This window comes from Eurosta solidaginis, chromosome 5 (genome assembly GCF_040869045.1).
Source record: "Eurosta solidaginis isolate ZX-2024a chromosome 5, ASM4086904v1, whole genome shotgun sequence".
In the NCBI taxonomy this organism is placed as follows: Eukaryota; Metazoa; Arthropoda; class Insecta; order Diptera; family Tephritidae; genus Eurosta; species Eurosta solidaginis.
The window spans coordinates 105,453,498-105,477,297 of NC_090323.1; the positions used below are offsets into that span (position 1 = coordinate 105,453,498).

General features: G+C 37.2%; 1 long non-coding RNA gene across 1 annotated transcript in view; it reads right to left on the minus strand.

The window, feature by feature from the left end:
* Positions 1 to 11,352: 11,352 nt before the first annotated feature.
* The window catches only part of LOC137253235 (uncharacterized), a 78,944-nt gene continuing 66,496 nt past the window's right edge, over positions 11,353 to 23,800 (minus strand). Inside the window, exon 3 of the long non-coding RNA XR_010953755.1 lies at positions 11,353 to 11,738. This is a non-coding gene — a long non-coding RNA (uncharacterized lncRNA). The remainder of the gene's footprint in view (positions 11,739 to 23,800) is intronic.

The window sequence follows — 23,800 nt, forward strand, 5'->3', positions numbered from 1 at the left end:
TGTGCTCCTGTTTCAAACAACGGGAAATTTCTATGAGTGTTGAATGAACTCTCTCTATTTGGCCATTGCTAGTGCTGTGTCGTGGCGTACAGTAATAAATTTGTATATTTAACCTTTCCATTAGAGATTTGAATTGTATCGTACTTAAACCTGGTTCATTATCTAAATCTATACTTCTAACATCTGGGAATGTCTGTAGAAGTTCTAAAACCTTATCTAATTTTACCTTATCTTCAATGTATTTCACCAGTAGATACTTAGAATAAGAATCCACACATGCCAGAAATTTTAATTTCTGCGCAAAAAAATATCAACATGGAGTTGTTCCCCTTCTTATTCTGGAATGGGTGCCTCACCTATAGGAATTAGTTTTGGGTGTCTTTCATATTTATTATTATTACATATATTACAATTTTTTACATATTGCTTAAATTGCTTTGTCATTAATGGCCAATAGTTTTGCTGTCTAATTTGAGCTACATTTTCTCTATATATATGTGCCCTATATGTGCCCTATTATGAGTTTGTTCAATAATTATTCCTTGATCCTCTCAATTGGTTATATCATTCGGAAATGACTTCGAATATAGAAACTTCATCGTAGGGTATGCCTCCCTTAAAACATGTTTAATCTCATAAAGCACCTCAGGTGTGCAAACTATTCCTGTTGCTATTTTTGGATTTAAATATTCAGTCAAAACTGGAGTTATATTTTCCGGCAAGTCGTATTCGACCAAAAATGAGAAGATGGTTTCCAACGTTGTAATTCTTGCCCCTTTATCAATTAAAATTTGCTGTTTAAAATGGTTTAATGTTTTTTTGTTGCATGAATTTGATATTCACCACTACTCTCTGCGGAATGTTGGGTACCCGTTAATGAATCACACGAATTATTTGATTCTTCTGAAGTAGATAAATTATTTAAAATCTGTCTTGATAGTGCGTCTGCAACGACATTTGTAGCCCCTGGTTTATAAACAATCTTTGGCGAATATTACTCAATAAACGCTCTCCATCTTTTGATTTTAATGTTTGGATTTTTTTCGGAAATTGCAAACGACAATGGCTGATGATCGGTATGAATTTCCAAATCATTCGCTCCATAAAGATAATTACGTAAAGCTTTTAACGCCCATACTATAGCAAGCAATTCCTTCTCATTAGTAGCATAATTCAATTCTGTAGGGTTCAATGTCTTTGAAATAAACACAATGGACTTTCCTTCCTGTGACAATACGGCACATAAAGCCACATTCGAAGCATCAGTGGTCAACACAAATTTTTTATTATAATCAGGCTGTGTCAATTCTATATGTTAAGAAAATAATCCTTTTAATTTTTCGCAAGCAGCGATACCCTCTTGATCAAGATTAATAATTTTCTTTTTTGACAAATGCTGCGAAATTCTTGCATTTTCGCCCTGTAAATGTTTGGTTAATGGTTTTGCTATTACTGCATAGTCTTCCACGAGCTTCCTATAATAACCCGTCAATCACAAAAATCCTCTCAACTGACGTAATGTTTTTGGTGTTAGGTAGTTCTGTATTGTTTAAATTTTTCTTGGATCTGTCTTAATGATATCTTCTGCCTCTACATAACCCAAAAATTCTACCTCTGCTTGGTAAAATTTTGACTTTTCTGAAGATATTTTCATATTTGCTTTTTTAAATATTTCAATTACCGACTTCAAATGTTTTTTGTGATCCTCCAAATTCTTTGAAAAGACTATGACATCGTCGACATAGCCATGACACAACTTTCCCACAAATTCCCTCAACACATTATCCATACCTCGCTGAAAAATACTCGGTGCATTTTTCAACCCAAACGGCATTCGTAAAAATTCATATTTCCCGTTATTCACTGAGAATGCCACCTTCATTCACCAATATCTGGTGAAATCTAGACTGCAAATCAATAGTGGAAAAATATCGCTTCCCAAGGCAGTCGGTTCTATGTACCGGAGCGACTCGGGATTTTTCCCGACCAAGGACTGTCATCTCAGTGTGACCCCATTTAATTTGTTTCGTCCCTCCCACAAATTGGCATCCTCCCAGCAGCTCCTTGCAGCAGGACTGCTACATATTCTCTTACTCCGGGAAGGTATCGAACCCAATCCGGGTCCGTCTCCTGACCCCGGTCCTGAGAAATGGTTTTGCTGCATTTGCCAGAAAAGAATCTTTTTAGGACGGTCATACTCTGTTCAGTGTGTCTCGTGCAAGGGATGGTTGCATCGGACAGGTTGTTCTGGGCTTGATCCCAAAACCCGACGTCCACGTAACTTTTATAAATCTTTTGTGGCTCCTTGCTGCTCACGCCCAAGGGCGTCCCGTAGTCTACGCCTAAGCGCCCCCCCCCCCCACTACCTTCCAGCAGCCTCGCTGCTCAGCAAGCCACAACAAGTACCCGCTGCTGCTCGCGCCCCACGGCGCCAACAACTCAAACAGCTGATACCACTCATAACTACTACCTTTGTAGTAGAGCTGGTAGCAATGCTGAGCATCAGCCCCTGCCCCCGTCTTCTTCTCCCCCCCCCCCCCCCCCCCCCCCTCTTTTCTGGCAGCAATCGTGCAGGTCAGGGAAACAGACTCTTAGTCCCTACCTCCGTTTGCACCGTCTGCCAGCACAGAATATATAGGTTTGCGACATCCGCTCAATTCAGCTCCTGCCTTGGGTGGTGCCACTTTCCTAGATGTTCTGGTCTCCGCGACGGCAACCCCTCGACGGGTTTCATCGCGCCATGTTGCCAGGTCACAAACCCAAATCATCCGGGTACCCCAGTGCTTGCCCAAGGGCGCCAAGTCCCAAGGCCACAACAGCAATTGCGTCCTGGCCTTCCACAACCTAGGCATAGTCACCCGTCACTTACCCCTAGAGTGGCGGCGTCACCCCTCATGCACTTCAGATTTCTGCAATTAAACTGTAATGGACTAACTGGGAAGATTACGGAGATAGTCGATTTCATGAAGCGGCACAACATCCGCATTTTTGCGATTCAAGAGACTAAACTCACAGCAAGATCTGCTTTGCAGACTTGCTCTGGGTATAATGTCCACAGGAAAGACCGCGAGAGCGGAAATGGAGGCGGCCTCGCGTTTATTATACACCACTCTGTGCAATATTATATATTTGATCCTGGCATCGACCGCAGGGACAATGTCTTAGAACGTCAAGGCCTATCTGTTCGGTCAGGCGATGCAAATCTAGAAATCATCAACATCTACATCCCTCCTGTCACCTGTTGCCCCAGTGGATACCGCCCTAATATCGAGGCCTTACTCACTGGCAACAATCACATTATCTTAGGCGATTTCAATGCCCATCACGACCTATGGCATTCAAACTTGCGGGCGGACAGTAGGGGTGAGATGTTGGCGGATCAAATAGAAGAAACGACGTTCTGCACAATAAACGGAGACGCCCCCACACGTATGGTAGGAAGCTGTCATAGCTCGCCAGATATCTCAATCGTGAGCGCAGAACTCGTAAACTGCGTCAACTGGCAGCCGATGGTAACATTGGCATCCGACTACCTGCCTATACTTATTTCGTTCGACCGTACCGCCGACTTCATCGTCACCGAAAAACGCACGTTCATAAACTTCAAAAAAGGAAAGTGGGAAGAATATAAATCTGCAACAGACAGCAGCTTTGCTGCCCTCCCTATCCCGACTGATGCCCGCCAAGGGGAGCGTGCCTTCCGTAAGGTCATTGAATCGGCCTCGGCACATTTCATTCCCGCCGGGAGAATTCCCGAAATCCGGCCCACATCCCGGCGGAGGCCGCGAGCTTAGCGAGGGAACGCGACCTTATTAGACAGCTTGATCCAGGCGACCCCCAAATAAGGGATATAAACCAACGCATCAGATTGCTTGTGGACGAACACAAGCGGGCGAAATGGGAAGAGCACCTAAGAGGTTGTAACCTCTCTACCGGTGTAGGTAAACTTTGGTCCACCGTAAAGTCCCTATCGAATCCGACTAAGCACAAAGACAAAGTTTCCATCGCCTTTGGCGATAAGGTGCTGTCGGATGCGGAAAAATGCGCGAGCGCTTTCTGCCGACAATATATAATGCATCCTACGGTTGACAAAGATAGACGGAGAGCCAATAGACACGCACATAAACACAAATTCAGCGCGTCACCAATCACCATCACCGCTAGAGAGGTTGAGGACGCTATTGGTCGCGCTAAACCATCCAAAGCAGTGGGCCCATGCCGATGCTTAAAAACCTAGGGAAAGAGGGTTTCAAATATTTAGCGCATGCCTTCAACCTGTCTCTTTCCACCTTTGTCATACCCGAGAAATGGAAAATGGCGAAGGTGGTCCCGCTACTTAAGCCTGGGAAACCAGCTAACCTAGGTGAGTCATATCGTCCGATATCTCTCCTATCGCCAGTGGCAAAGACGCTTGAAGCCATTTTGCTCCCTTATTTCCAAGCACATTTGCAGCTAGCCCCTCATCAGCATGGCTTCAGAAAACTCCATAGCACTACCTCTACCGCTAAATGTCATTGGCACCCAGATAAATTGCGGTTTGAATCAATACCCCCACCATAGAACAGTACTCGTAGCGCTAGACCTATCAAAAGCCTTTGATATGGTCAACCATGGCTCGTTACTGCAAGACCTGGAAGGGTCTACCCTTCCGCCATGTCTTAAAAGGTGGACCGCAAATTATCTGGGTGGTCGGCAGGCATCGGTGCAATTCAGAAACGAAACATCAAAACCAAGGAGAATTAAACAAGGGGTGCCACAGGGTGGCGTCCTATCCCCACTTTTGTTTAATTTCTACATATCCAAGCTACCTTCACCACCGGAAGGAGTCACAATCGTTTCCTACGCCGATGACTGCACAATAATGGCCACAGGCCCAGGCCCAGAGATCGATGAGCTATGCAATAAAATAAACGGCTATCTCCCTGAGCTCTCCAGTTTTTTCGCCTCGCGAAACCTGGCATTGTCACCGACTAAATCTTCCGCGACCTTATTTACAACATGGACGCCCCAAATGTCGACCATATTGAACATCCACGTCGATGGCACTACGCTACCGACTGTCCTACACCCCAAAATCTTGGGTGTGACATTTGATCAGGATCTACATTTTGGTGCGCACGCAACCGCAATTGTTCCGAGAATTCAGAGCCGTAATAAAATCCCCAAATCCCTTGCTGGCAGTACCTGGGGAAAAGATAAAGAAACGCTCATGACCACATACAAAGCAATTAGCCAGCCGATTACGTGCTACGCGTCACCCATATGGTCGCCAAGCCTAAAAACTACCCACTGGAAGAAACTACAGGCCTGCCAAAATAGTGCTCTCAGAATCGCCACGGGCTGTCTTCTTATGTCCCCAGAACACCATCTGCATAATGTGGCGAGAATACTCCCCATCAGGGAGAGAAATGAGATGCTGACCAAACAGTTTCTGTTGAATACCCAGAAACCTGGGCATCCCAACAAACATCTGATTGACGAACCAGCACCGCCTGGGGGCCTAAGGAGTCATCTCCGTAAGCATTTTGAGGAAATACGGCACCTGAGAACCCAGCCGTATGAAGCGAAAAAACACAAGCAGGTCCTTGGTGAACTCCATAGACAGGCGTCGGACCTTTATGTCGGGAATTGCCCGGTGAATCCAGTACTTGAAGAAATATATCCAGAAGTCGCGTAAGAGGAACGCATACTCCCCAGGGAAACGCGTGTCACTCTTGCTCAACTTCGTTTTGGATACTGTAACAGGTTAAACTCTTACCTATCCAGAATCAACCCCGACATACAAAATGTATGCCCCGCTTGCAATGTGTCCCCACATGACACCAACCATATCTTTAATTGTAATGTGGAACCAACGCCTCTAACACCCCTTTCCTTATGGTCCACCCCTGTTGAAACGGCAAGTTTCCTTGGACTCCCGTTAGAGGATATTGATGACAATTTGTGATCGGTCGCGGCTATTAGGAGCATTGCTACAACAGCAGTGGAAAAATATTTAGATCTTCCCAAATTTGCAAGTATTACTTCTGGATTAGGCATTGGATATCTATCTGATACTGTTTTTTCATTAACTTTTTTAAAATCAATTACCAGTCTTAATGTTGGACTTCCGTCTTCATTCATGCCCTTTTTTGGAACAACCCACACTGGAGAGTTATATGGACTTTTACTTTCCCTAATTATGCCGTTTTGCAACAAATTTTGAATTCCTTCATTAATAAATCTGTTCACTGACATAGGATGCTTTGACCAAACTGGTCTTTCCTCAATTGTTCGTATTTCCGCTTTGATGTCAGTATGAAAGGGTAAATTTAAATTCAAATCACTATGTGCTGTGCTAATTTCTTTTCTTATTTTTTCCTGCAAATTTTTTTTTTTGAAGCTTCCTCTTCTTTAACAATCTCGTCTCTATTTTCTTCGATAGACAACCCCGAAGCCTCCAAATACAGATTGTTCAGTATGTTTCCGGATTTCAAAAAAATTTTCACAATTTTTCCCTATTTGTGTTTTAATTCAACACTCTTTATTTTGGATTTATTTGGAATTATTTCGGTTGGTGCTTTCAAAATTATATCTTCTGAAATATTTTTTGTCGAATATTTGTTTCCTATATTGCCGGTATCACTTTCGGCAAAAAAGAAAAATATTTTTTTAATACTATATTGCAGATAAAATCTTCGGCGGGATTCTTAGGATTTTTGCATCCCAAGGGGTTTAAATTCTCAAATTTTTTACTTTTATTTTCATATTTTTCTCTTTTGTTGCCAGTAGTTACATCGGCGGGCGCCTTAGGACTTGTATATCCCAAGGGGTTTAAATGTTTACTCTTAACAATTTTCTTTGTATTTTAAAATTTTTTTGCTTTAATTTTTTCGGTTTTGCCGGTAAAAGTTTCGGCGGGAGCCTTAGGACTACTGCGTGCCAAGGGGTTTAAAATTTCATTATTGTTGCCAGCATTTTCACTGTCTGCCATTTCAGATTCAATATCCGAAATAATTATGGTTTCTTCTCTATTATTATTTATTATTTATTATTAATTTTTTATTTTCAAAATCGATCTCATAAAACATTTGTTTTATACCAAACAAATATATTAGGTGGTAATATTTTATTATGGTATAAAGCATTAATTGTGTTTACTCTTTTATATATAGCAAACTCATTTTTATTTTTATAAATTCCTGCTTTTATGTAGCAACTTGTTGCTCCAGTATCAATTAGAATTTTAAAATTTTTACATATAGCTTTGTCATATTGCAGGATATATGGCAAGCTTAGCTTTGATCTAAAAAATGGTCTTCATCAATATTATTAACGCGTTGCGCTTTGTTTGGTGGTTGAACACTTAACTGTGCACTAGCATGTGGTCTTTTATCGGCCTGATTATTTGTAAAGTTATTATTTCGATAATTACTTTGAATATTATTTGGCATTTGTTGTGGTCGGTTTTGATTCTGGATACTCCGATCGACATCCATAGGTGTCGGTCGAGGTTGATCATGCTCTTGAACCGTCCTTTGGTTGTAATCAATCTGTGGTTGGCTTCGCCACAACCGCAAATTATTGCCAAAGTTATTTCTCTGAGGTTGGCTTTGCGCAAATCGTAAATTATTATTAAAATTGTTATTAAAATTATTTTGTTGCCTACCCTTAACTATGTCCGAAAAAGTTGGTGCTTTTCCAAACTGTAAGCGAAATTCGCCGGCATATTATTTGATTCAAGCTCTAGAGCTTTCGCAAGAGCATTTGGCAAATCACATGGCGAAAGTGAAAGCAATACTTGGGACAAATTGCCATTTAATCCCGTAATAAATATTCGTAACGCATCGCGTCTAGTTTTAGAATTTAATTCTTTGGTCACCGCATTATCTGATCCGTACGTCATTGTAGTTTTTTTTATAAGTAAGGTTAACTTTTCATTAACTTTATTATAATATTCAATGATAGTGTTATTACCCTGACGCAATATACTCATCTCCTGCTCAATAATATGAGCAGGTCTCTTGTCAGCATACGCGAAATCAAGGCGGGCCAATATGCCGTCAAAGTTCAATACTGTCCCATAATTTGAAAGTATATCATTTGCTTCACTCGTTACCTTGTTCCTCAGTATTGTCAAGGCAGCGAAATACTTATGGCTACCCCTAATGTACAAGCTCATTGTATTGTTAGCTGACTCCCTCCAGCTAACATACTTGGTTGGTTTACCGCTAAATTCCGGTAAAGATTTTAGGGCATCCAAAGATTCGTCGATAAATTTTTTAGGGGAAAGTCACTGCTTCCGCGGATCGAGCGATAAGTAGGGAATAAAAGAAAGTTACAACTTCTTATCGATACTGGGGCATCAAAGAACTATATTAAACCTTTACCCGAGCTGAGGAATATTGTCCCGGTGTCAAAAATATTTTTAGTGCAGTCGGTACACGGAAATAGTGTGGTGACTGAGAAATGTAGAGTTCAATTATTCGGAATTGACACAGTTTTTGTATGCTCCATGGTATTGAGGGATTCGACGGAATTATTGGTGTTGATTTACTAAATCTCTGTACATAGCGGGAAGTTTGCCATTTGGCTTAAAGTATGCTCCGAGTATTTTTCAAAGAGCAATCGACGATGTGCTCAGAGATCGAATCGGCAGGACATGCCACGTCTATGTTGATGATATAATAATTTTCTCAAAAAGTGCAGAGGATCATCTTAGAGATATAGAATGGGTTTTACGAAGTCTGTATTAGGCAAATATGAGAGTATCTGTGGAAAAGCCAAAATTTTTTAAAACTGAAGTGGAAGGAAATGGCGTGAAAACCAGCCCTCATAAAGAAAGTTCTATAAAGAACTACGAACAACCAACTACAATTCGAGGACTTAGGTCATTCTTGGGCCTAGCTAGTTATTACAAATGTTTTATTAAGGCTTTTGCCAGAATAGCAAAATCAAAAATGAAGCTAATAAACTTGAATTCCGAGGCCATACAGGCATTCACAAATTTAAAGGAAGTCCTAGCATCAGAGGATGTTGCGTTAATGTTTCCGGATTTTACAAACCTTTTAATTTAACGACAGACGCATCGTCATAAGGGTCAGGTGTGGTACTCTCACAATCAAAGAAGTCAATGACGATGATCTCAAGAACACTTAGGGATAGAGAGGAGCACCTCGCAACCAACGAAAGGGAATTACTGGCAATTGTCTGGGCTCTGAATTCGTTGATGAATTATCTTTATGGAGTGGGTCGTATAAATATTTTTACTGACCTTTATCCATTGTCTTTCGCAGTTTCTGATAAGAACCCAAATGCCAAAATTAAACGTTGGAAATCTCTGATAGAAAGTTATAACACGAAAATTCATTATAAGCCCGGAAATGAAAATTATGTGGCCGATGCCTTGTCAAAACAAGATATAGCCATGCTGCAGGACGACATAGGGGTGAGCTCCGACTGTGCTACCATTCATAGGGAAGAGTCGTTGACTTACACCATTGAAACGGTGGAAAAGCCAGTTAACTGCTTCAGAAATCAGATCATTATTCAAGAAAGCACAAGTACCTCAAAGCAAACTATTATATTCAGGTTAAAAATAAGACACGTTATTTGGTTTCATGATGTGGAATCACTTTTTGCGATATTGCCAGAGGTTATTAACAGTGACGTGGTAAATGTGATACATTGTAGCCTTCATGTTCTGGCAAAGATTCAACAGCGCTTGGTTGAGCTCTATCCCAATGTTAAATTCCGCCATACCGAAAGGATGGTTACAGATATTTTTGATCAGAACGATCAGCAGGAAATAATAACCACAGAGCAGCTCACACAGCTGCCCAGGAAAATGTTAAACAAATATCGGTCAACTATTTTTTCCCAAAGATGGATAAAAGGGCGAGAGAGGTTGTGTCCAACTGTAGCATATGTTTAAAATCAAAATACGAACGACACCAAAAAAGCATGTTGTTGCAGCAACACCGATCCCATCTTTTACCGGAGAAATTTTGCATACTGATATCTTTTCGACTAACCAAAAGTATTTCTTGACTTGCATAGATAAGTTTTCTAAAGCTATTGTGCAAAAAATTGCCTCAAGAACCATAGTAGATGTAAAGCCATCAATCTTGCAACTGCTCAATGTATTCCCAAATGTGAAAACGGTATATTGCGACAATGAAAAGTCTCTTAATTCTCACACTGTGAAATCTATGCTGATGGACTTTAATGATGTGCAATAGTCAATGCATCTCCACTACATAGTACCTCTAATGGTCAGGTTGAACGGTTCCACAACACACTAGCTGAACTAGGTGCTTGAAATTGGAGTGAAATCTAAGTGAGACTGTTGATTTTATTTTGCTTGCTACTATAGAGTATAAGAAGTCCATTCATTCGGTAACAAATAAAAAACCAATATTCTTCATAATCATTCTGTCAGAGTAACCGAATCAATCCGAGATAGTATAGAGAAGACACAGGCTTCCAATCTCAAATACCATAATAAAGACCGTCAAAGTAAATCATATAACGCTGGTGACACGGTCTTGGTAAAGGTTAATAGATGACTAGGAAATAAACTTTCTGAATTATACATGGAAAAAAGATTGAAAAAGACCTAGGCACCACCGTTCTTATAGAGGGGAGGAGGGTCCACAAGGACAACCTTAAACCACCTTGAATGCTTGTCCGAATCATAAACAAAATCGATAACGGCGTCATTATTATCAACAATGATATTGTTTAAATAGTGGCCGAAAGTGGTAATGGAAAACTTGTTACAGGTACTTATTTAGTAACATTCGAGACACAAGTTACAATAAATGGTACCACATTTCGAAATGAGAAAACTACCCTTAAACGTTCTCCAGAGACACCATTGACACAGGAGATAAATGTTATAGGTCATCGAGAAACCGTTAGCCATATAAAGACACTACGAGAAGAAGTTGATTTTAAATCCATAATTTTCATTATTGTGCTGGTCACCCTCACAGTCCTTATAATTGCAAAATTGATTTTCTATACGTACAAAATGCGTTCTCTAGACCGAGCAGTTGACGGTGTGGTTCAGACAATTAAAGAGAGGATCGGGGACGAGCCTCACTAAAGAGGGGAGTAGTTAACCTAAGATATTGTCAACAAAATATTCTTAGGTGAATAAAGTGAATACTCACTTGGTCCTTCTTCGCTACACTCCACTTCACTAAATAAAGATGTTTGTTTTTTCTAAAACGTTATAAATGTTAAATTTTTAATCTGATGTTTCTTCTTTCACAAGATAGAAATTAACTTCAATCAATATTTCTTAAATGTTAAAATGTTTACTTTTTACAAACGCAAAGTATAATAAAAGTATTGATATCCAAAAGGATCGGGTCCGCGATTGCCGGTTGTTAGTTCAAGACTGATGTTTTCCATATATTCTTGATGACGATGGTAATGTATGCGCGTTGGCGCCTTTCCACTCGCGGCGCACGGCTGCGCATAAGGATTTAGCCGCCGTCTAAATACTGAAGGAGGCGGCTTAAACATCCTGCCCGCCCTGCAGGGAGGTGCTTGTAAGCACCTTCTGCAGTTCCTGCAAGGCGCGGATAGTGGTATTTGGCCTTGTGGGGTGCGCGCGATGGTGCGCTTGGCCGTTCCTACAGCCGCTGGTGGGTTTCCTCTTGTTCGGTCCGCAGCGCGTGTTAGCGGTGGCAGAGCCTACACTGAAGGGAGTTGTCGGTCTCTGCCGTGGGAGCCAGATGGGTGTCGTCCTGGAAGTATAAGAGCAGACAGAGAAATGAGTAGTAGATGGATACAGCGGATGATAAACGGAAAGTTAATACTGGAGGTTAGTTATACAAGGTAATCTACATAAGTTATAGCGCTGTGCGCGAAGAGTGCTCCATTTGAAGAAAGCACAATTTAGCCGCATGACAAGCCCATTTTGGGTGCGAACCTCTACAACCCGAACATGGTTGTCAGGGCCGAGGCGAACGTTCTCGATTTGTCCCAGACGCCAGTCGGTGGGTGGGAGCGAATGTTCTTTAATTACGACGAGGTCGCCTGGTTGAGGATTTCGCTGTGGCGTTTGCCATTTATAGCGCTTCTGAAGGTCCTTCAGATAATCGTCTTTCCAGCGTCGACTGAATTGGTGATGAAGCGATTTGAGTTTTTCCCATCGTTTTATCCAGGAGAGGTTTTCCGCGTTTGGCTCAGGAATGGCTAATAGCGGTGCACCTCGAAGGAAGTGACCCGGAGTGAGCGCTGAGGAAACATGGTATGCAGTTGAAAAATTATGTTCAATATTTAGAAGTTTAGTTAAATCTTCGAATGACTCATTTTTAAATTCAGTACCCAAATCTGATTTTATGGCATTAATTGTGCCGTATGTTAAAATGAATCCTTCAAAAATTGCTGAAGCGATTGTTTTTGCCGATTTGTCTGGCACAGCGACTGTTACCAGGTATTTAGTCATGTCGCAAATCATGGTAAGTGAGAACTTGTTACCATATTTGGACTCAGGTATGGGTCCCATTGTGTCAATTCCTAGTATATCAAATGGTTTGCAAAGAGTTGGTGTTAAAACAAGTTTTTCTTTTGTTTTAGGTTTAACCTTGTCTAAGAGACAATCATTGCAATGTTTGATATATTTCGATATATCGCGAGTCATGTTCTTCCAATAAAATTTTGTTCGGAGTTTTGCGTAAAGTCTTTTCATTCCGCAATGTCCACCAGAAATGGGATCATTATGGTAAATTTTCATTAGTTTTAATTTTGTATCTTCATCTGTTACTGTCTCCACTGGATCTGTTAAAATAATTTCTAATGATTTTAAAATTTTATTTCCAATATTTTTGAAATTTGTAATAGTATAATGTTCGAACATAATATCGTTTTTAGGCCATTCAATCTGCTTAATTTTGCGTTTTCCGGCTTCTGATTCAAGCCTCGAAAGTAATTTCTCTAAAGTCATTATTTCGTTAACAAGCTCAAAACTAAGTAACTCGAGTTTCTTATGTTTAATATGCGCAAAAATTCTTAAATTTGTTGTTTTATTATTTTTATCGTAAGTAATTTCAGATCTTATTCGTGGAACTTTTTTCGAAAAATTAAATGAAAATTTGTCGTAGACATGTAAAGTAATTTGTTTTTCGTCGTTTTTGTCTGTTTTCCTATGTAAATTTTTGTCGTTTGCCTTTTTTGTCATGGCTCTTGTATGTACTGCCAAAATTTGTTTGTTAGATTCTTTAATCTCATCGATTGTTATACGCGATAGTGCATCAGAACAAACGTTTGATTTACCTTTTATATATATACAATAGTAAAGCTATATTCAGATAGTTCCAGTCTTATCCTTGAAAGTTTTGAAGATGGGTCTTTCATGTTGAATAAGTATACTAGAGGTATATGGTCTGAGTTTACAATGAAATGGGTACCATAAACGTATGGTCGAAATTGCTTGATTGCAAAGTAAATAGCTAAAAGCTCTAATTCTATAATGAGTTTTTTCTGTTCGGCTTTATTAAATGCTTTAGAAGCGAAACAAATTGGTAAATCACTACCTTGCTGTTCTTGACTCAAAATAGCGCCACATTCAGTTGTGGAAGCATCAACGGTAATAATGAATTGTTTAGTAAAATCTGGATATTGGAGTAATTTTGGTGAAAGTAACGCTGCTTTCAAAGATAAAAATGCTCTTTCGCATTCAACATCCCATACAAATTCAACTCGTTTTCTGCTTAATCGATTTAGAGGCGCTGCCAGAGACGCAAAATTAGGTATAAACCGTCTGTAATAGTTTGCAAACGCGACGAATCGTCGTACCGCGTCTTTATCAGTCGGTTTTGTATATTTTTTAACTGCGTTTATTTTAGAGTCGTCTGGCAACAAACCTTTGGCTGAACATTTGTGACATAAAAATGTAACTTCCGGTCATAAAAAGTTGCATTTATTTGGGTTAAGTTTGAGATTAAAAGACCTACAAATATCGAAAACCTTTGAAAGATTTTTAGTATGGTGTGTTTCGCTACAACCTATGAAGATAATATCGTCGACGTATAAAAATGCGACGTTGGGTGGTATACCCGAAATGCTATAGTCATCATTCGTGAGAATGAATTTGGTGCTATATTTAAACCAAATGGAAGCACTTTCCATCTAAATGCGCCACGGTCAGTGCTGAAAGACGTAATGTCACGAGAGTCAGGATGCATGGGGATTTGATGAAATCCTGAAAAAAGATCTAATGTGGAAAAATACTTTGCTCTACCGAGATTGTCTAAAATATCGTCAACTCTAGCAAGTGGGAATTTATCAGCAATGAGTTCTTTGTTTACTGCGCGAAAATCTACGCACATACGATAAGCTTTTTGACCATTAGTATCCTTCTTTGGGACTACAATCAAAGGACTATTGTAATTGGAATAACTGGGTTCAATCAAATCATTATCTAATAATTTATTTACTTGGCGATTTATTTCTTCGCGTTGAGAGTATGGCAGTCTATAGTTTTTAACATATACCGGTTCGTTGTCTGTCAATCTTAATTTTTGCTCGTAGAATTTATTTAAAGTCATTTTGTCCGTATCAAGAGTGAAAATGTCGGCATAATCTATGCAAAGATCAAGTAATTTACTTGGAGCATGTTGAGGTATTTGATTTTTTAAAATCGAAATTAGTTTTTTCGTACGTTTGTCTTCTGTTTCTGTCTTGTTAATTGTATAAAAATTATAATTTGAAAGTTTTTCTGTCCGAGTACTTTTTCTTTTCACATACTTTATATCATCCGTGGTATTTATGACTTTAAGTATTGGGTTACTTGAATTAACAATGCACCTAGCTGTGAAAACACCTTTTTCAATTTTCTGCGAGTCCACGAAAAGTGGCTCGGGTGAATCTCCTAAATCAAAAAGTCTGAATATTTCACATCTTGGTGGAATGATACAACTATCGCTTTCTGTTCCATGAAGGATTTGTATCGCGATTTTCTCATTACCTACCCAAAAGGAAATACTGTTTCTTTCATAATTAATAATGCATTTGTTAATTTTCAGAAAATCTTTACCTAATATGCCAACGGATGGCATTCTTCATTTACTACATGTAATGTATGTTTAATAGAAAAGTTTGAAAAATTTAAATTTACGGTAATTTTACCTAAAGTAGAAACTGAATTAGAAGTGACACCGGTAATGTTAATAATGTCGTTCGTATTTAAGGAAATATTTCTGTCTAAACGTGATATCTTTATTAAAGAAATGTCCGCTTGAGTGTCTACTAGGAAAGAACAAAATTTTTGTGACTCGTTAAGTTGTAATTCTATGAAATCAGAGTAATTTAAATTTAAACAATAGATGCGTATTGGTGAGGGATGTTCGCTTACTGGCTTAGTTCGTCCTCCCCCCGTGTTCGCTTCTGAGGCGCGCTGGCGTTTAAAGCGCGAACATTTGCGTTTCTACCTTTACCATTGGCTGATCTCGAATTGTTACCTCTATTGTTACTATTATTTGTATTTGAATTGGAATTTGTATTTGGACGCGTATTATTACTGTTGTTATTCTGGTATCTATTTCCGTTATAATTCCTATATCTTTGATTATTATTGCCGTTATAGTTGCTGTTGTATGCAAATGAATTATTGTTTCTATAACCAGTATAGCCTCGATAACTACCACGTGAATTTCTGAATGTACTGTTACCACGTGATCGAAAAGCTAGAACCTGGCGTTCAGTTACTTCGTTGTTTTGTTCTACAATTAATTTTGCTACTACGTCTTTCGGATCAGTAAATGCTGTTGAGGCTAAAATGGTTTTTACTAAATTTGATTATGCATTTAAACGACACACGTTAACGGTTTGTTCGACTGCCATTTCATGAGCTTTCGCTTTAGTGGTCCCTTCAATAATAAAGACCGCTCAAGTGAATCAGCTAAATCTTCAACTTTTTTGGCAAAATCTGTATAATTGTTACCGTTAACATGCAACGCTGGAATTCTCCCTGCTACAACTTTCGAGTTGTCTGGTTTGATCCTATTACGTAGAGCTGTTTTAATTTCATTGACTGAAGTTACTTGTGTGGGTATTGCTTCACGGGCTTTACCCTCTAATTTTGATTTTAAGAACGCTATAAAAAAAATATCGGTTAAATCTACAGTAGCGAATTGTTCAAGTAATGCGATTTTGTCTATAAAAGAATCAAGTGCTAGAGGATTACCACTGTAGTTGTCTCTAATAGAAATAGCACATGTGCTAATGAAAATTCTCTTTTCCTCAAGTGTTGCCATGATTTGATCGTTAAGATCTGAAGCTGGATTAGAAGGTGAGGCAACGTTTGTACTAATTGTATCGTTAAGATCTGATTCTAAATTAGAAGAAGTTGAAGTTAATTTTTCACTATTTGAATCGTTAAGATTTGAATCTAAATTAGGAGTTAAATTTTTAAAGGAAGAATTTTCGAAGCCTGGAAAATCTGTTGACAAAGAATATCGATTTTCCTGTTTGGTGACTTTATCGGTCGAAGATGAAGTTAAACTTTCGTAACTTGAGGTTGATTTATCGGAATCGGATTCTGAATCTGAAGTTTTTTGCACTTGCTTACCACTTCTAAGGTTGTACATATGAAATTATCAGAATAACACAGATAATTCAGTTCAAACTATGAAATTAATGAAGTACTTATTTGAATGTATGAATTTATATTTAAGCTGAAATATTGAGGGAAAAAAAAAATTTGTAAAATTTTTGTAATGATTTACAGGTGAATAGTCGCTAAAGAAATATTTAACAATTTATTTGAAGAATTAATGGAAACTGCATTATACTTGTATAGAAAAATCTTTAAGAAGTAATTGAATTTAAACTTTGCACAAAGGTATATAGGTATTAGTTGGTAAAAATCTCAAAATTGTTGTAACTTGTTCAAAAGATCCATTTATATTCACGCTTTGTTAAAAAAAAGTCGTATATTTTCACGGGCGCACCGCTTTATGAAAAAAAATCTCACTTGGCTTTTCACGGAACCACCGTTTATATAAAAAAAAATTTTAATTGGTTTTTAACGGAACCACCGCATATTTCAAAAAAATTTAACTAGTTTTTCGCAACCGCTTATATCAAAAAATTCAATTAGTTTTTCGCCACCAATTCATCAAATTTATAGCGTAACTGGAGACTGCTTATCTAGTTCACTCAGTCTTATATGGTGATATTTTGTTGGAAAATGTACGTATTAAAAAACTGAAGTAGAATGAAAATTTGAAAAATGGAAATTCGGGCATGTGAAACTTTAAATTGAAGATTTGTGAAAGGATTTGAAAATTTGAAAAATGGAAGCTTGAAAGTATGAGAATTTGTAAAATGAGTTGAGAAGTTTTTAAATTAGAATTTTGAAAATATGAAAAATTTGAAGAATATGTAAATTTGTAAAATGAATTCAAACTTGAGAAAAATATAAAATGTAGATTTGCAAATGTTAAGATTTATAAAATGGTTCGAAAAAATTTTAAAATTATTGAAACTGAGGTAGTTAAATTTTGACGCACGCACCGTTTTAGTAAAAAAAAAAATCCAGGTGTTTTATATAAACGGACGCACCGTTGTTATCAAAAAATCCAAAATGTTTTACATAAACGGACGCACCGTCGTAACCAAGAAAAGATGTATCATATTTAATGTGAAAACACACCGCACTTAATAAAAATTGTAAATTTTTGTATACATATATGTAAAAAAACCCTTAGTAAAAATTTTATTAATACATACATACATACATATATCATATACTTATTTTTCTGCTTCACTCCTGCTATGACGATGGCTGCCGCTGATGTTAATGCTGGCCTTCGCTGCCGATGGTGGTTGCTGCTGCTGGGCTTTGCTGTTGACGTTTGCCGCTGCTGGTGTTCGCTGCCGCTGGCGATGGCGTTGGTACGGTTTGTGGATCCGTTATCTGAGTGGCGTGGGGTTTCGCATGTCGTTATTATGTATATTATAATTAAATGATTTATGTTATCTTTGATCTTTTTACTTTAAAACTTTGTAGTTCATAGAATTTAGTTCTTTATGTTATTTCCGTAGTGTTTAGTTTTTAGATAATTTGTTGAATAAGGAAATAGTATTTTGTAAATTTTTGTTATTTCGCATTTTGTTGTAATTTTATTACATTTGTAAAGTTAATTTTGTTATGTTCGGATCACACGCACTCAACTCACCTGTACCACCACCAAAGACCCTCACGGTCGCCATGCAAGGTTCCATTTCGGAACCTCCGGAAAAGTTGTACTTACGTGCACACCCTACTACACACTCCAGACCCAAAACACGTACTTTTAATGTTAAGTCTTAACTTCTTTATTTAGGTTAGCTTTAGTTGCTGTAGTATAGTTAATATATTAATTCATTTAGTAATATCCTTAGTTTGCAGTCTTAGTTTGATTTAATTTGATATTTTTGTCCTCACACACTTGTTCGGTTTATTTCAACATTTATAATTGTGTGTCTCATATTTTTTTATGTCAGTGATGTGGGCCGCAGTTGCATTTGACATACGCGTTGCCACCTGTACGCGCCTGTCAAATACAACTTAAGGACCAACCACATAGAATACCTTATTATATTTTGGTGTAAGGCTTAGGTTCCTTATAGAATCAGCTGGGTCCTGGGATAGTGAGGTTAGAGGCCTCGAATTAAGAACTGCTTCAATACGCGCCAACAGCGTCGTGAATTCTTCGAATGTAAACTTGTGAGATGCAGCGGTTTTTTTGAAGTGGTTTTTAAAACTTCTTACTGCGGATTCCCACAAGCCGTCCATATGAGGGGCACTGGGTGGAATATACTGCCAGTTTATTCCCTGGGGAGGGGGGGGGGGCATATTTCTGCACAATGTCCGCGGAGCATTCCTTAATAAATTTAACGAAGCCGCGTTCAAGTGCGCGTTGAAAGCGAATAAACAACATAACTTTAATTTTCAAGCTAACTTCATTATAATTCTTTCAAGCTTAGATCCAATTTCATATTTTCGCTTTCAGCGACCCATATTTTGCTTCACGCATTAGCCTGTGCTGTTTAATTAAATTTTTTTTTTCGCATTTTCCTTACAAGTCAGAGTCCGACAATTTGTCAACATCTTCAAATACCACAGTTGGTGCAAGAGACTCCTTACCCGGAGACTTTTTCGGTTTTGATAACTCAACGCAAACTTCACCTTCTAAATCAACTTCTACTTCCAATTTAAATCTTACACATTCCATAATGGCAACAACGGATCAAAAGAAATCATTCATTACTACTTGTGCCTCAATGATGAGAAAAAACTACAGTGGTAATCTATTATCACTTGCCTCATTTATCGATAAAATCGAATTAATAGAAACACTAACTGATACAGTTCTAACTCCTACATTTATTGCATTTCTAAAGTCAAATCTCGAAGGTAAAGCTCGCGAAGCCCTACCAACACAGATAGATCTAGTCAGCCAAATTAAAGAAGCGTTATGTAATAAGATTAGGCCAGACAACTCGAAAGTTGTCGCGGGAAAAATTGCGGCTTTGAGAGTAAACAACAATTTTATAGAATTTTCAAAACATGTAGAAGATCTTTCAGACTCGCTAGAGCGCTCTCTGATCATCGAGGGCATGACGCAGGCAAAAGCTAATGAGATGACGGTTGAGCAAACAATTAACGTTTGTAGGTTGAATAGTCGCTCGGACATGGTGAAGTCTATACTTGCGTCAACTACTTTCAAAGATTCTAAAGACGTTGTAGCAAATAACGCAAACAAGATGTAAAAGAGCGCCAAGTGTTAGCATTCCGGTAACACCCAATAAGATCTAGTTTCCACGGAAACATTAGAGGAAACTTTAGAGGTCACAGCAACTTCAGGTATAATAATAATAATAATTTTAGATTCAATGGAAATACAAACAGGCAAAATAATAATACCAATTTTCGCAATACAGTTTATGGATCCGTTAACTGAGTGAGGGGTTTTCGCATGCCTTTATTATGTATATTATAATTAAATGATTTATGTTATCTCTGATCTTTTTACTTTAAAAATTTGTAGTTCGTAGAATTTAGTTCTTTATGTTATTTCCGTAGTGTTTAGTTTTTAGATAATTTGTTGAATTAGGAAATAGTATTTTGTAGATTTTTGTTATTTCGCATTTTGTTGTAATTTTATTACATTTGTTAAGTTAATTTTATTATGTTCGGATCACACGCACTCAACTCACCTGTACCACCACCACGAGGCTCCAGCCTCACGGTCGCCATATAAGCTTCCATTTCGGAACCTCCGGAAAAGTTGTACTTATGTGCACACCCTACTGCACACTCCACACCAAAACCAAAAAACACGAACTTTTAGTCTTAAGTTAACTTTATTTCTTTAGTTTTAGTTCTTGTAGTATAGTTAATATATTAACTTTATCAAACTGTGATTTTTGCCGGCTCAAGGTCCAATGTAATAAAACACTTTTTTAAATATTTCCCAATATATTTCAATCTCCTTCGGAGATCGTCTTCAGGGGCTATAACAATAACAAACAAATATTCACATATAAAACTGAATACAATTGGGATACAATTTTTCCATACATACATACATTAATTATCTTGTCCGATACACGACACTTGTTGATTCGCCATGCAGTTCAGAACTAATTTTTATTTTTTTTTTTTTTTTGTTCTTTTGTGAGTCAAGTAAGTGTCTATAAATATGTGAGCAATTTTCTGTGTCCGTTTTGTAATTTAGTCTCTTGCTTGGTGATGTATTTGCTATGTGTAGCATTTCTAACGTAAACCTTTTGCTATAATTTGTCTCCTGCTCTAGTATGCTCACCGCTTTAAAATCTGGTTGGTGTCCGTTCTCTGTACAGTGGGCCGCAAGTGCTGTTTTATGAATGTTGCCAGATGATCTACATTTAATATCCGATCTGTGTCCTGCTATTCTTGTTTTTAATTTGTTCTTTGTTGTACCCACATATTCTTTTTCACAGTTATTATTTTCATTTCCCGCACATGTAATCTTATATATTACATTATGTTTGTCTGAATTTGTTATTTTGCTTTTCATGTTATTAAAAAATATGTTTGTTGTGTACGATGGTTTGTGTGCAATTCTTATATTCTCCTTGTCATAGATGTCTGAGCCCTGCAATCTTTCTGAAAAACCTGGTATATATACTACAGATCTATATTTTGTAGTCGTGTTCTCTCTGTTCTTCCGGCATTTATCTTTCGGGTATTCTTTTATTAACCTCTGTATTGCGTTAGGAGGGAAGTCATTCATCTTTAGTATGTGTGTTATACGTTTTTTATTCTCGGAGTGAAAAACCGTGTCACTCGTATCTAATACTCGTCTAATGAAGTTTTTTGCCGTGTTTATAATCATACCCCTTGGGTGTTTTGATTTAAAATTTATTATTCTTCCTGATGATGTGGGCTTTTGATACCAGTCAAGTTTTATTTTATTGCCTATTTTACATACTAATGTGTCTAGAAACGGCAGTCTACTAGCCGACTCCAGCTCCATCGTAAACTTTATGTCCCTGTGGACACATATACATAACATATTTATAGACACTTACTTGACTCACAAAAGAACAAAAAAAAAAAAAAAAAAAAAAAAAAAAAAAAAAAAAAAAAAAAAATTAGTTCTGAACTGCATGGCGAATCAACAAGTGTCGTGTATCGGACAAGATAATTAATGTATGTATGTATGGAAAAATTGTATCCCAATTGTATTCAGTTTTATATGTGAATATTTGTTTGTTATTGTTATAGCCCCTGAAGACGATCTCCGAAGGAGATTGAAATATATTGGGAAATATTTAAAAAAGTGTTTTATTACATTGGACCTTGAGCCGGCAAAAATCACAGTTTGATAAAGTCAAAGTAAAAAGGTCGTTACAATCAAATTTTAGTTAATATATTAATTTATTTAGTAATCCTGCGTTTGTAGTTTTAGCTGATTTTATTTAATATTTTTGTCCGCACACACTTGTTCGGTTTAGTTAAACATTTATAATTGTGTGTATATCATTTTTTATGGCAGTGATGTGGGCCGCAGTTGCATTTGACATGCGCGTTGCCACCTGTACGCGCCTGTCAAATACAACTTAAGGGCCAACCACATAGCATACCTTATTATATTTTGGTGTAAGGCTTATGTTCCTTATATCGCCCTTCCTTTCCAAAAGAAGAATTTCGCAAATTAAACACGTGTGCCATATTCTTCTTTTGTATTCTATTAATTGGTTCGGATGAACGAAAATATTAGGGTGTACCTTCCTTTTTGAAATTCGTTCATCCGGAGCAATTTTATGACTATTTAGAATATGTTAATTAAAATTTTGGTATTTTTGAATTTTTGTTTGTACAATATTTACATTTTATATGTTCAACTTAAGGGTTGTTTTTGTTGTTTATAAAATATTAATTTGTTTTTTTTTTCGCTTGTACTATACTATGAATAATTTCGAATTACATTTTTTCGTTTTGATATACAAAATTTTGTGTTCTATATATATATTCTTGTTTTGTTTTTATATATATTTTTTTGTTGCCTTCGTGGCTATTTAAAAATGACGAGTATGAAATTACTTCTAAAAATTTTGGATTTTGTTCAATTAAAGTATTACGGTAATATTAATTTACTTTACTAAGGCGGTTTTTATGTACCACTTTTTCTTTGCTTTTAACTTCATCGAAAATAGTTACATTGGGTTCCTTAATTTTGGTTATTGTAAACGGACCTTGATAAATATTTTCGTGTTTATGATGTGGTTCTTTCTGTAAAAGTACTTTATCTCCGATTTTTACAACTAAAGGACGTGCCGTTTTATCATACAGGTTTTTAGTTTGAAATTTATTTTTATTAATTAGATTTTGTGCCATTTTGTGCGTTTTCTGCATCCTAAATTTAACTTCTTTGGCATAGTTTTCGACATTATAGATCGGGTCAATTTTTCCTTTTGTTAATTCATTAGACAAAGTTGCCTTTTTCCCAAAGACCAACTCGTAAGGCGAAAATTGGTTGTCGAAAACTGTGCTACTCGTAGTATTGTGTAGGAAAGTAAAGTATTTTAAATAAACATCCCAATCAGAAAAGTGTCTTTTAGATATGCACGTAAGTATTCATTAAAAACTCTATGATTACGTTCAATCGTGCCAACAGTTTCATGATGGTATGTAGTTGAAAAATTATGTTGAATATTTAAAAGCTTTGTTAATTCTTCGAATAATTCATTTTTAAATTCAGTACCTAAATCTGATTTTATGGCATTCATTGTGCCGTAAGTTAATATGAATCCTTCAAAAATAGCTGAAGCGATTGTTTTTGCCGATTTGTCTGGTACAGCGACTGTTACCAGGTATTTAGTGATGTCGCAAATCATGGTAAGTGCGAACTTGTTACCATATTTGGACTCAGGTAGGGGTCCTATTGTGTCAATTACTAGTATATCGAATGGTTTACAGGGAGTTGGTGTTAAAACAAGTTTTTCTTTTGCTTTAGGTTTAACCTTGTTTAAAAGACAATCTTTACAATTTTTGATATATTTCGATATATCACGAGTCATATCTTTCCAATAAAACTTTGTTCGTAGTTTTGCGTAAAGTCTTTTCATTCCGCAATGTCCACCAGAAATGGGATCTTTATGGTAAATTTTCATAAGTTTTAATTTTGTATCTTCATCTGTTACTGCCTCCACTGTATCTGTTAATATAATTTCTAATAATTTTAAAATTTTATTTCCAATATTTTTGAAATTTGTAATAGTAAAATATTCGAACATAACATCGTTTTTAGGCCGTTCAATCTGCTTAATTTTG